This window comes from Cimex lectularius, unplaced genomic scaffold (genome assembly GCF_000648675.2).
Source record: "Cimex lectularius strain Harlan isolate CLEC.00 unplaced genomic scaffold, Clec_2.1 scaffold2, whole genome shotgun sequence".
NCBI classification, from domain to species: Eukaryota; Metazoa; Arthropoda; class Insecta; order Hemiptera; family Cimicidae; genus Cimex; species Cimex lectularius.
The window spans coordinates 3,348,122-3,361,218 of NW_019394219.1; the positions used below are offsets into that span (position 1 = coordinate 3,348,122).

General features: G+C 36.0%; 1 pseudogene; it reads left to right on the forward strand.

Moving 5' to 3' along the window:
* Positions 1-11,010: 11,010 nt before the first annotated feature.
* Positions 11,011-11,590, forward strand: LOC112128275 (annotated as a pseudogene).
* The last annotated feature ends 1,507 nt before the right edge of the window (positions 11,591-13,097 follow it).

Consider the following 13,097-nt stretch of genomic DNA (forward strand, 5'->3'; position numbering starts at 1 on the left):
TAAATATTAATGAAGGGAAAAAAGTTAATTGGTCAATCGGACCACGAACTGTAATGGATTTCTCACTAATATACTTGCTATTTTGAGTACAATTATATAAAATTAATGTATGACGTATGTAGCATATAGCAACAACTTGCACACGCATAGTTCTGTTCCAGTGAATGCAAAAAAAGCATGTTTTATACAATTAGGCTAACAAAAGGACGATTATGTCACGAATCTGGCTTAACTTTTTTTTTTGGTAATTCTACACGCCAAAATATCAAACAATTATCTGCCACTTTGTGTGAATAGGCCTTTGTGCTTTCGCCCAAAAAATTATTAAAAGTTGAAATTTACTGTTTTTTAATATTTATATTTTGCCGTTCTAATTACTTAAATCAACTATGTAAATATATAATTTTTTATGTAGATTGCAATAAAAATATATACTGATGGAAAGATATGAAAATCAAAAAGACGTACAAACAAATCGTAGTAGATAACGGTATTACAAAAAGAAGAATATTACAGGTTTTTTATATATCAAATATGAATCTAACGAAACATATATACCAAAATTGTGTATCAGAAAATACAGTCTACTTCTATTAACAATAGTAATGCTTTGATCCATATTGAATTTAAGCAATATAGTAACATATATTACTTAAGTAACATAAAGTAGTTTACTGCGTCTAGCATCCGGTGATGAGGAGTGTTCGGCAGACTTTGCACAACTGTAATCTACTTAATCCGTTATCTATGAGAATGAATCTATGAGAAAGCATTATTTAACTATAGCGCAGAAAAATGTGAATTTATGAAATATAGCGTACCACTCATATAGCGTGTTTGTCATAAGCAAGGTTGCCTTTCTCGCTGTAAATTAGGGCTTCTTTTTTGTTTCCGCACAAGGGTTTGAGCGATGAGGGTGTATTTATGTGCTGGTAATGCCTCCCCCGCGACACGGCCGGGGTTATATTAGCATGTAAATACCCCTGGTTGGCACGGGGGCAGTTTATCATGCGGTGGCTGGCTGGAATCCAAGTGAGGCTGACAGCCAGCCAAGGAGGCTTCGCATCATACTCACAAACTGATTTTCAATAGATCGGTCTATGGAAAAATTCAACGTTGGATTTAGTGGTATTTCCAATTTCCTCAACTTTAGAATTAACGGTGGCAGGACGTCGAATTTTTGAGTTATCGTGCAGGCAAGTTTAAAAAAACCAATTGTCCTAAAAAATATTTTTCCTATATTTCTTTTCACAACACTTTGTTGATAATTTTTGCAAATATTTTTTTACATAAAATACATTCAAAAAATTATTCATTCATTCATTATTCTACAATTGTGAAAACAGTTTAAAAGAAATTTATAGATTAGTTGTTATCGTTACAAATCAAATCATCCTGGACTTCTTCAGATTACAATATATTAATGAATTAAAACATGTCTGAATGACCAAACTACGAGAGAGAGAGAGAGAGAGAGAGAGAGAGCGAGAGAGAGAGAGAGAGAGCGTGAGAGCGTGAGAGCGTGAGAGAGAGGGTGAGAGAGAGGGAGAGGGAGAGAGAGAGATGGAGCGAGAGAGAGTGAGTGGAAAAGGGAGGGGAGAGGGTGAGGGAGAGGGAAAGGGAGAGAGAGAGAGGGCGAGGGAGAGGGAGAGAGAGAGAGTGAGTGAGAGAGGGCGAGGGAGAGGGAGAGAGAGAGTGAGNAGAGAGGGAGGGAGAGAGTGAGTGAGAGTGAGTGAGAGAGGGTGGGGGAGAGGGAGGGGAGAGGGAGGGAGAGTGAGAGGGTGAGGGAGAGGGAGAGGGAGTGGGAGGGAGAGAGAGAGAGTGAGGGTGAGGGAGAGGGAGAGAGAGTGAGAGTGAGTGAGAGAGAGAGAAGCCAAAATATTAATATCGTTAATTAAATGAGCAACACAAAAACAAAAAATTCCTAGAGAGAATAAAGGTATTGAAGTAAGTAAAGTAAAATTTGTAGCGTTTGCAATATAAAGATAGATGTGTAAGTCGTTAAAGCCATTTGAGAGATTTCGTCACATCATACTTCTCTAACACGAAAGTACATAAATAAATTATTTCTTTTTGGTCAGGACTTTTTGTCTTGTCAATAAATATGATAAGGAAGTATATTAAAGATAGAGTAACAAATATTGACTCCGTTGATAGATGTATGCAGTTGTTATGGTTGTACTCGTTTTTCCTATTCAATTTCAAATCAGTGGTGTTACCTCGATGATCAACGACCATTGATATGCTCCGATGATAACCGGTACAACCAGTATCATCTGAGATATAATTTAACCACGATCACATAATTATTACTAGTGTATACGTCACAGCACATATTAAACGGCCATGTTCACGTTACATAGTGGAGTATTATGTTTGAAATTACCTGACGTATTAGGAATTTCGGAAGCAGTTTATTACTTACTGATAATAGGATCGTTACTTCCGAACGACTTTACGGGTTATTAACGCTTTCCAGGGGTGTATAATTTAAAGTAATTTTCAACACATTTAAAGCTCATCTGTCTATGTCAAATGTGTCGTTGAATATAATTGTTTCAATTAAATAACTTGTTATTTTAATTAACCCCTAGTTACTATAATTACCTAACTGTAATCGAAGTTATTAAAAAGAATTCTTAACAATTAATTAAGGTTTTGGTTGAGACTCGGTGTTACAAGCGGGATTCGAACCCACGTCCTTCGGCTAGATATGCCGCTACTCTACCACTTGAGCTATCGTGACTTCGATCCACTCGGACACCAACTTTCCCTCTTATCACCACTTTTGAATTTTCCCTTCGTTTTGAGAATCCTTAACCTTAAATTTATTACTAACAATTCAATGATTCAACTGTTTTTTATTTAGTTTATTTTCTGATTTTTACTATTGTTTGTTTTTTTACTATTGTTAATTCTGTATAGTTCATTGTTTTTGTTTTATTCAAGTTAACTCAAGCATAAATCAATTATGTAATTTCATTATCATTACATCATTCTGACAATACAAATGGTCATCGTGCTTAGCTAATCATGAATGCATATCTAGTTGGCAAACTAGAAACAACCTGAAATTGTTGTCAAATGAGTGGTGAAGATAAATCGTTCGTGCTCCGCCAACTCTAACTGTGAGAAGTATAAGTAATAATTAAGAAGCAATAACTCTTACATTTAATAACCACCTTGTCCTTCATAAATTGAAATTAATCGTGAAGCACAGACTTTAATTCCACTTAAAATACATTACTAACACGCTATATTAAATTCTTCTGCTCACGAATACAAGCAAGGCTATTTCGCATTATTTATTAAAAATTTCACTTTTTTCGACTCCTAAATAAATGTATCAAAAATATATTTTAAACATTCCAAAATTTAATTTAAGTACAAATCCATTGTATTTCGTGATCCAAGTGACCGAATAACTTCTTTCAAAATTAATCTTTATGTAAGGTATTGGTTGAAATAAAAAAGCCAGTGTCAATAGCAGGATGCGAACTCAAGACGATCTTCGGCTAAATACGCTGCTGTTCTACCACTTGAACTATCGTGACTTCGATCCACTCGTACACAAACTTCAAACTCAACCTACCTTTCGAATTTTCCCTCCTTTTTCCCAGTTTTCAAGTCGAAGTCACGATAGATCAAGTGGCAGAGCCGCAGCGTTTTTAGACGAAGGTCGTGGGTTCGAATCCCGCTCGTGACAGTAACTTTTTCATTTCAACCAATACCTTGCATAAAGATTAATTAATTGAAAGAAGTATTTGGTCAATCGGGCCAGCAAATAAACGGATTTAGTAAGTAAATCGAAGTATATTTTCAATAAAGTTCACAGTTTCCATTTCATTTGTCGCCGTGAATCGAATCCTGAATCACGACATTTAAAAACGGCAAAATGGAAAGAAAATTCAAAAGGTGGGGTAGAGATTGGAAGTTGATGTCCGAGTGGATCGACGTCACAATAGCTCAAGTGGTAGAGCAGCGGCGTATTTAACCGAAGGTCATGTGTTCGAATCCCGCTCGTAACACTGGCTTTTTAAGTACAAAGTTATTTCAACCCGAGGGCCGGGTTACTTGAGATTTATTTTTATCTTACAGTGATAAGACGTCGTGTGAACGCCTTAACTTTGCGGTTACCGACGCCCCTTATACAAGATTTAAATACCTATCCTAAGATGTGGCATTCGGTAATTCTTAGCATACAGTATATCATTTGTGTTTCTTAGCTATATATATAGATAGCTAAATATAGGTAGTATGTGTAATGGGTGATGGGGAACTATGCAGTACTCCACCGCCATAATTAAATAAATTATAATGGTTGCAATGTCGTAATTTTTATCAGCCTAAGGAGCCTAATTCCAAAGGTGGTACGGCTAAGAGCGAGGGCAGACCCCGGGCTGCCAAATTTCGAGATAAATTATTCAGGCGGCCAGTCGGTGGTTCATTACCAAGAGGTTCTGCCGGAGCTTTTCGTCAATGTCTGGTTCAAACAGTGTTGGACAAGACATAACAAGGAATAATGGACATAATATACATACCCACTGCAAAAACAGTCTTGCATTCCAATGTACATCAGTAACAAGAAGATACAGTTTCCGCACAAGTATTTATATTTAAGAATTTACTCACACAACAATTGACTTGGAAAATTCCAAAACCAAAATCTGTAATTATTCAGAAATCGTGAGATGCGATCTGGTGTGATGTAGGTTTCAGAAAAACATTTTCTTTATCGTGCCAACGTTTCGATCTTTATTGAGATCATCTTCAGAGCCTGCGATTTACCAACATTGTTTACATTTAACAAATACATTTATCTTTTCACCTCAAAAAAGCCGACACCTTATACAAAAATGTCTTTTCTATACCGACTTCCTTCCCCACCCCTTCAAAACCCAACATATATAAACACAAAACAGCAATATCTCACTGGTACTCTCAACACGACACGCAAGAATGGCACAATTACACAGAAGACAAACACTTCGAGTGAGTAGAAATACTTTGATTGAATATAAAAAATATATTTTGCATTGTATAAATTCACTTTTCCACATCCTAAATGTATTTGTTAAATGTAAACAATGTTTGTCAATTCCAGGCCCTGAAGATGATCTCAATAAAGATCGAAACGTTGCCACGATAAAGGAAATGTTTTTCTGAAACCTACATCACACCAGACCGCATTTCACAATTTCTGAATAATTATTTTTTATTTATTGTCATTATTATCCTATTAGGACTATTATTGTCCTAACTTTAACCACCCTAATGTTTATGCCTTATTATTAGAAAGGTGTTAATTCTGTTTAGTTTAACTTTGGGTTAATGAGTGTAAAATCTAGAGAACTTGTTACACTCAAAATTTGTTTCGGGTCAGAGCAAAATTTATCCCGGTAGCTCGTCGGGAGTAGGGAGGTAAGAGTGGAGGGACAATACACAAAATATATTTAAAAAAATAAAATAAAAATAAAAAAAATATTAAAACCCAAAGAAATATTTGTGAGTTGAGAGCCACCCTATTTTATGCGTCCAGAGTAATGGGGAATTCCTTTAACTAAAAAAATATATTCTTGTTTGTACTCTAAATAAATTTGAGAAAAATAAATAAATAAACAAAACAATCAATATATGAGAGGAAAGTAGTATTTTCTATAAAAAAAATAAATGATTTATTTTATTCCATGGCGGACACTCGCCATGGGGGGGGTGCACTCCAGGCAAGGCCACTAGGCTTGGGCCAGGATAAAGCCAGCCTAACACGGCGGGTCCTGATCAGCAACCTTACCTTCTCCTTATCGCATTCCAATTCCCTCTGCTTAAATGATTATTAATATATTTACGAGGTACCTGGCCATGCAAAGTAATCAAGCCAAACAAAGAAAAGGAGGTTACAATAATTAAATATATGATTATAGTATATAAGGAGGGAAATAAAACACAAAAAAAAGAAAAGAGAATCCTCTTAACAATGGGGCGATTTATTATTCCTAAGCAGAGTAAAATTAAAATAAGTACTTTGTTTCCTTAATCAGCTATAAACTAAACAATAAACCAGATCTGGACTAACTTAAAAGAATGAAAACTTAATCATCTAAATTAAAAATAGAAAATCGCTAAAATTAAAACCAACAAAAATCACTTCTTCATGCAGACTTTCCCGTAAACCAACAATTTTACTTGGGAATCGTAGGTCCAGTCACAACCATCCGCCGAGTCCTCCTGGGTTCCAGTCCTGCCCAATCCGCTCCAAAAAAAGAGAAAATCTCCGGAGAATTGGGGCCGCCTCTATATCCTGTCCGAAAACCACGAACAGACAGTCCTCGCTCGTCGCCGTGGTCTGGTGAGGAAGGCGCCCGGTGGAAACTCCAAAAATGGAAATACCTACGAAGGAAAAAAAAAATCCGGACGAGACGTTTTCCGAAGAATCTCTATTCGTTGCCCACTCGTAGGTGTTTTTCCCGCACTGTTCTCCTCGGCGACCTCTGGCACGGTCCAAGCGATCGCGTTATCGCTTAATCCCCGGCACTAAATACACGCTCGTAATAACAACACTCATTGCTGATTTTCACCAATTTCCTACGTACCCTGGGTTTTTTTTTTAACTAATAAAAATGTATCCATCTTATTACAAGGTTACATACCTCCTCACAAGAAAAGTAAGCTGATCGAGGCGAGAAAATAAAAAAATAAAAAATTGATTTTGGGGCAAAAAAAACACTTTCCTCTCTTACAAACATGATATTATAAAACCCTATTTTTTGTCACAAACTATTTTCATTATTAAGTGTACGTTTGAGGCTGTATCAATTTTCAGCAGACGTTTCTATATTTTTATCGATTCTGACTTGGGACTGATAGGCCGTCTGCTGCTGCCGGATTTCCAAAAACCAATCATTCACTTCTGAAGCTTCAATTACAATAAGTGCCGTTTGCTGTCTGTCCCCTTTCACCCGAGTCACGGTTGGTCGAGTCCTTAAAACCGGCCCCTATCTTTGTCCGGGCGGGCGGAGGCTGCAGAGGACAAGATTTATCTGAATACGCCCCGTATGAGTAACGCCATGCCAGGGGAATTATCAGCATGATCGGACATAGACTGAAATGATTCAGGACCTTTTAGCGTAATAGCGTTAAACGACATATGCCCTTTCTCTAGTCAGATAGCAGTTTTTCTGTAACGGCTTATTGAGCAAACCAAGGCCCTAAATGAGCTCTGTGGATTTAATCATAAACAGGGTGAGTCAAGTAGTTAAAAATAATATTTACCTCCCTATTGCTATCTACCGGAAAATCTGTTCTCCCTCATACATAATAAAATCGATTGTATCGAAACAGAGGCAGACTCAGGAAAACAAAATCCAGAAAGCAACAATAAAGTTAATTTTTTTGCCGCTACATTCGTACCCGGGACCTTTACCTTACAGTGATGAGCGCCGTGTCAACGCCTAGGCTAACGGCCACCGACGCCCCATAATTGAACTATTATTGTAACGAAATGAGGAAAGTCGGTCGTCATCGATATTTGTAATTATTATCCAAGTTCCCTCACAACAGGCTTCGCAGAATCGCTGAGATACAGAAAAACTCCGTCTTTTTACAAATACTGAATAATATAGAGGTCTGTTACTTTTCTTTCTGTGAATTAAATGAGATTATTTTGTGCGCCCTTATAAATTTAGAAACAAAAACGTGCCTTGTAACAAGAAAGGTTTTAAGAAACCAAAACCCCGATGAGACTTTTAGGGCATATACCTCCCAAATCATTTAATTTGTTCAAATTTTGTCGGATTACCAAGAAAAAGATGTTGTAGGTTTCATTTCAACAGTGGTTAATACCGAAACTAGGGCAAGATTGTCAGATACGGAAAACCCAACAACTATGGCCCAATTCATAATTATTATGGGAGGTCGAACGATTAAAAATTTCGGCTGAAACGGGCATTGATAACAATAAACGAGCAAAAAAATCCTCTTGTAAAAATCATTAAGATCTTTCTGTATAAAACTACTATTGGGCAATAATTAATAACAGGGGGCGTCGGTGGCCACAACGGTTTAGGCGTTGACACGGCGCTCATCGCTGTAATATAAAGGTCCCGGGTTCGAATCCAACAGCCCTGCATTCGAACCCGACATACTTACGAATGTTACAAAAACACCGGCTCCCTGTGGTTTAAATGACCTCGGATGTTGTGAACCCTCGTAAAAAATTAAATTAAATATAAGAAAATTATTTCAGTTATTTCAGTTCAATCGTTCTACTAAGTATGAAACTGGGTTTAATTCTTATTGGTAAGTTAGAAACCCTGTTGCGAACCTTTGTTTAAAAAAATAATAAATAAAAAAATAAAAAATAACAGGGAAATAATCAAATAGGGGCAACTATTATTTTTCGGCCAATAATGATTACCAGGTTTTTCATAGAAACACTCAAGAAATCGTGCAATAAATTCTGCTTAGAGACCGCGGCAAATCCACCTACAACAAATAAACAATTTCATAGACCCCCCTCCATTGACAAAAAATTGTACATCAAAATGGACCAAAAAGAGCCAATTCAAAAAACCACTAAGGGGTCTGTAACCAAAAATTTAAAGCCGCGACACATAAAAATGACATTAAAATCAACAGGTAAACTTCATTAATAACGTGCCAATACAATTTAAAAAAAACGCCCATTTTTAGCACTGATTGTTACAGGCCGTGATGAGTTGTATATCAGGTCAATTTTATAGTCAATTATCCTGTGGTAAAATTACGAAAATAGAAAATACGCTTAATTTGTAGCCACGAATGGTCAAAACATCGTTTCCTCACAGAAAATCTAAAACAGTTAAGACAGGGAAAATATCTTAGAGTATTTGATATAAGCGCAGCTTATCACCGGATCCCCTTTACCAAAAACAGTCAGAAGTTTTTCGAGTGCCATGGGGATCTTATGCTTTCAAATCAGTACCGTTATGACTTGCAATACGGAGACAAGTATAATCACATTTAAGAGAAAAGGCCATAGAAAAGACCTCCAGACAATAGGAAAAGCTTACACTTTTCACTACATTGGTAGAAAAGCATTATAACAAGGGCCGCAAATTTGTTAAATTCCAAATAGAAAACTTGGTGCTTTTAAACAAGTACGTTTGGTAGTACATAGAAGAGAACATTGTCAAAAAATTATCGTAGAAAGGCCAAATTAAAAAGTGACATTACATAAATTTTAAAATCATTTGAGTATTCTACCCGACATTAAAAGCGCCCACGTCTCTGAACTAAAAAATGTATATCCTCATGAAATACTCCTTCAAATATGGCCATTGAACAATAAATTTGTACAATTTACCATGATTTACCTCCTATAAATGTGCCCTGGGCAAGGCATTAAACTGTGATCCAAAATTGGGAATTTACCTCCGATAAATTTGCTCTGGGGAAGATATTAAACTGCATCCAAAATAGAGGATTTACCTCTTTTAAATTTGACCTGGGGAAGACATTAAACTGCAACCAAAATTGGCGATTTACCTCCTAAAAATTCGGTCTGAGCAAGGCATTAAACGGCATCCGAAATTGGGGATTTATGTCCTAAAAATTCGCCCTGGGAAAGACATTAAACTGCATCCAAAATAGAGGATTTACCTCTTTAAAATTTGNTATTTATATAACTTATAAGTTATTATTATATAACTAACAAAAGAGCAATGGGTACTTGCTTGTGTATTTCAAGTAATTATATTATTATATTAATATTGCATTACTATATTATTTGTATTAATTAGAATTATATTAATTTATTTTATACCATTGTAAGGGGGTTTGAGAACTGAGAAATATAGTACAAAGAAAAACAAATAATAAATACAACACTTCTGCTAGAAAAGATAAGCTTAAATCCTCTGCGGGATGGCAGCCCTGTGAGGAATGGGTTATGCATCCACATAAAAAGGCGAAAGGTAGGCCTCAGGTTGAGACAACATTTGGGACAAGCAAGCGGCAGGCAGGGAATTGTTGAGAGCCCGCCCCAGAGCTCACGTCTGAAGAATACATTAATCTCAACAGTAAAAATATACAAGGCGAGTTGGGTTCACTATATATTTCCCTAAGGTACTAAATTTCCATGCCGCGCTCGTCCGACAGAGCCACGGGGTTTACGTTTGTATTTTACATTTAGAGTATTTTCTTTCACAGATGCTCAACGAGATTTCCGGCCGCTATCTTACCCGAATCTCAAAATTATTAACCAACCTCGTTTTTCAGTTATGTATCTTCACCGGGGTTGTCTTCGTGCAATCCTTATCCTTGTTACTGTATATTTTACTCAAACCCGCTGAATCTAACGAACTTCTCTTGACTTTCTATATACATAACACCTTATATGACTAAGCTCGAAATGTGGCCAGTGGGACAGTGTGACTATAGTCGACCATTAGACGAGATTGTCTTGTTCTTGGGATTGTCCCGACCGCGGAAACTAAACAGAACATGTTGAATTTGCTAAGAGAAAAAACAAACCCTGGAAAACTTGGTAATAGACTCTGGGGAAACTTTCACCGCAGGATATTAGAGAGAAATAAGACGTTACAAGAAAATGTTCTAATGGAAACATTAAGAAAAGCCATTTAGTTTTGTGTATAAAACCTACAAAGATTTCAGTGATACAAAACACCTTCTAAATACTATATCATTACTAATAATTGTTATGGATTACAGACGAGAAAATCCTATGCAATTTAGACCGTAACACAAAAACATACACAAAACAGAAAAAACAGGAACTACGGAAACTAGTCACTCCTATGTTAAGGGCCAGTTTACGTTCCGAATTTAAACGTCAGGTTAAGGGCTAGTTACACTTCGGATAACCCTATCCGCTGGTTAAGCCGTTTATGTTCTCTCAGATAGCGTTAACCGTGGGTTAAATTCATTCTAGAGTTAAGACTTTAAACATCAGATAACCTGCACGGGACCTGTCTACCACATTATTTGTTGTTTTTCGTGAAGTGAGTTTTTAAAATGCGAATTGATTCAGATTTTTCATCGATTGAAGATGAAAATCGGGTGGATGATCTATCTTGGTTTCGTCGCCACTACACGATGATAGAGAGGGTAGACTATTTTTCTAAGTGTGACGATGATGATATTGTACTTTGATTCGGGCTCTCCAAGGCAACGCTGTCTCATCTACTGTCGCTGATCAAAGGAGAAATAAATACATCTGGCAGTAATAAATTCAATGGAGATGGTCCTTTTGACTCTGTTTTTATGTTGATTTCGACACGTGATTTTGATGGTTTCAGTAAGAGCTCAGCTTCCCACATTGTTGAGGATGTCTCTAGAGCTATTGCCAGTCTACGTCCTCCGTTCATTAATATACCAAATGCCGCAACGAAAGAACAAATTTTACAAGAAAGCTAGGCTTACCATGATAATTGGTTGGGAATGCCCTTGAGCAATTGACTGTACGCATGTAAAACTCCAGTCGCCAGGAGGTCCACATGGAGAAACCTTCAGAAATAGAAAAAGATATTTTTCTATAAATTTGATCTATTGCGGGTGTGTTGTAGTTCATCCCGCACAGGAAATGGTTTTTTAAAAATAATTTTTTCTATTCTGCTAATTTCTGCAAAAAGGCATATATTTCATATGTTTCGGTACTCATTCTGGATCAGAGCAAACTTAAACTGATGTAAACAGAACAACACAACCATAGGAATGTAACGTCAATTTAAAAAAGGCGCCTTTTTCATGAAAATAGTTGATTGTTGCCCTTAGCCGCGGGTTACCTAGAGACCGGTTACAAAAGGTAACAGACTGGGTGAAACTTAATCATTTGTTTCATCCATAGTTTAGCTTATTCTAGCTAATGCAGGTATAAAACGAAATGAACATATACTGGCCTTTAGTGGTAATCACTTTCACTGTCACTTAGGAGGTCGCGAGGACAGTGACGCTTCAGCCGTCGGAGAGGATTACTCAGAAGGGTGAGGGATGGAATGTTGCTGACACGAGGGTTGTTCCATTGGATAATATTGTTTTTGTAACTTATTGTAGCGATTTTTCTTCTCATGAATTCTTGAGAAACTACTCGCCACGTTAATAGCCGTCCAGACATCCACTTTTGAACTTATTATATGTAAAAACCCGCCAAACTACTTTATTTACAAAAAAGTCACTGAAGATGGTTTATATTAGTCCGAAACGCATCTGTAAAAATAAATGCCTATTTTGGAAAAGACAATTTTCTTCCTATCCATCAACTAATTTTTTTAGACTTCAAAGCAGGAAAATTGGTAAATAAAAATATATAAAACTCAACGAAACATCTCTGGATAAGCTGAAATTACCAATAATAATAACGAAAAGTCAATAAAAATGTAATTTGCATAATAAGTCATAAAAACTAACAAAAGTAAAATCACTATCCAACAAACATGTTATATTATTATATATAATATATGTTATTTGCTAATGTTAAACAGTAAATATGCATTCTCGTTTTCCGTTTAAATTACTAATTTTTATATACCTTTGGAAGTATAATATTCAACAGAACTATTCTTCATCTAGTATGTTTCTTTAGTTACTGTAGATGACTACATCCTCTACCTTCTGTACAGATATAAAAGATTAACTTCCAATCCACATGCCCAGGGGTCGGCAAACTTTTTAGAAAAGGGCCTAATCGTAAACCCAATCAGAATCATAGGTGATGAAACACAAATTGGTATTTTTTAAATAGTTATTTCTAAAAAGAAGGCTAACTTTTTAATATGAGATGATACGTTTTACATACTTTAGAATTATTCAAATTATTTCTGTTATAAACAAACAATGAAGATATAGCATTTTAAAATTTTACAGGTATATCAGATATTGAAGTTGCTGCTAAATGTTGTTAAAAATTTTTTTTTGTTGGGATTTTCCATACTTAATCTTATAAAATGTACATAAACATTCAATATCTCCTAAAAATATCCCTAACTTCACTTTTTACAGTATTTTTACGTTTTCTAAACTTATTTATGCTATTTTCTCTCAATTTGGTTGTACAGTTACAGGTTACAGCTACGTTTAAATTGTAATGTAACGATACAATAAAA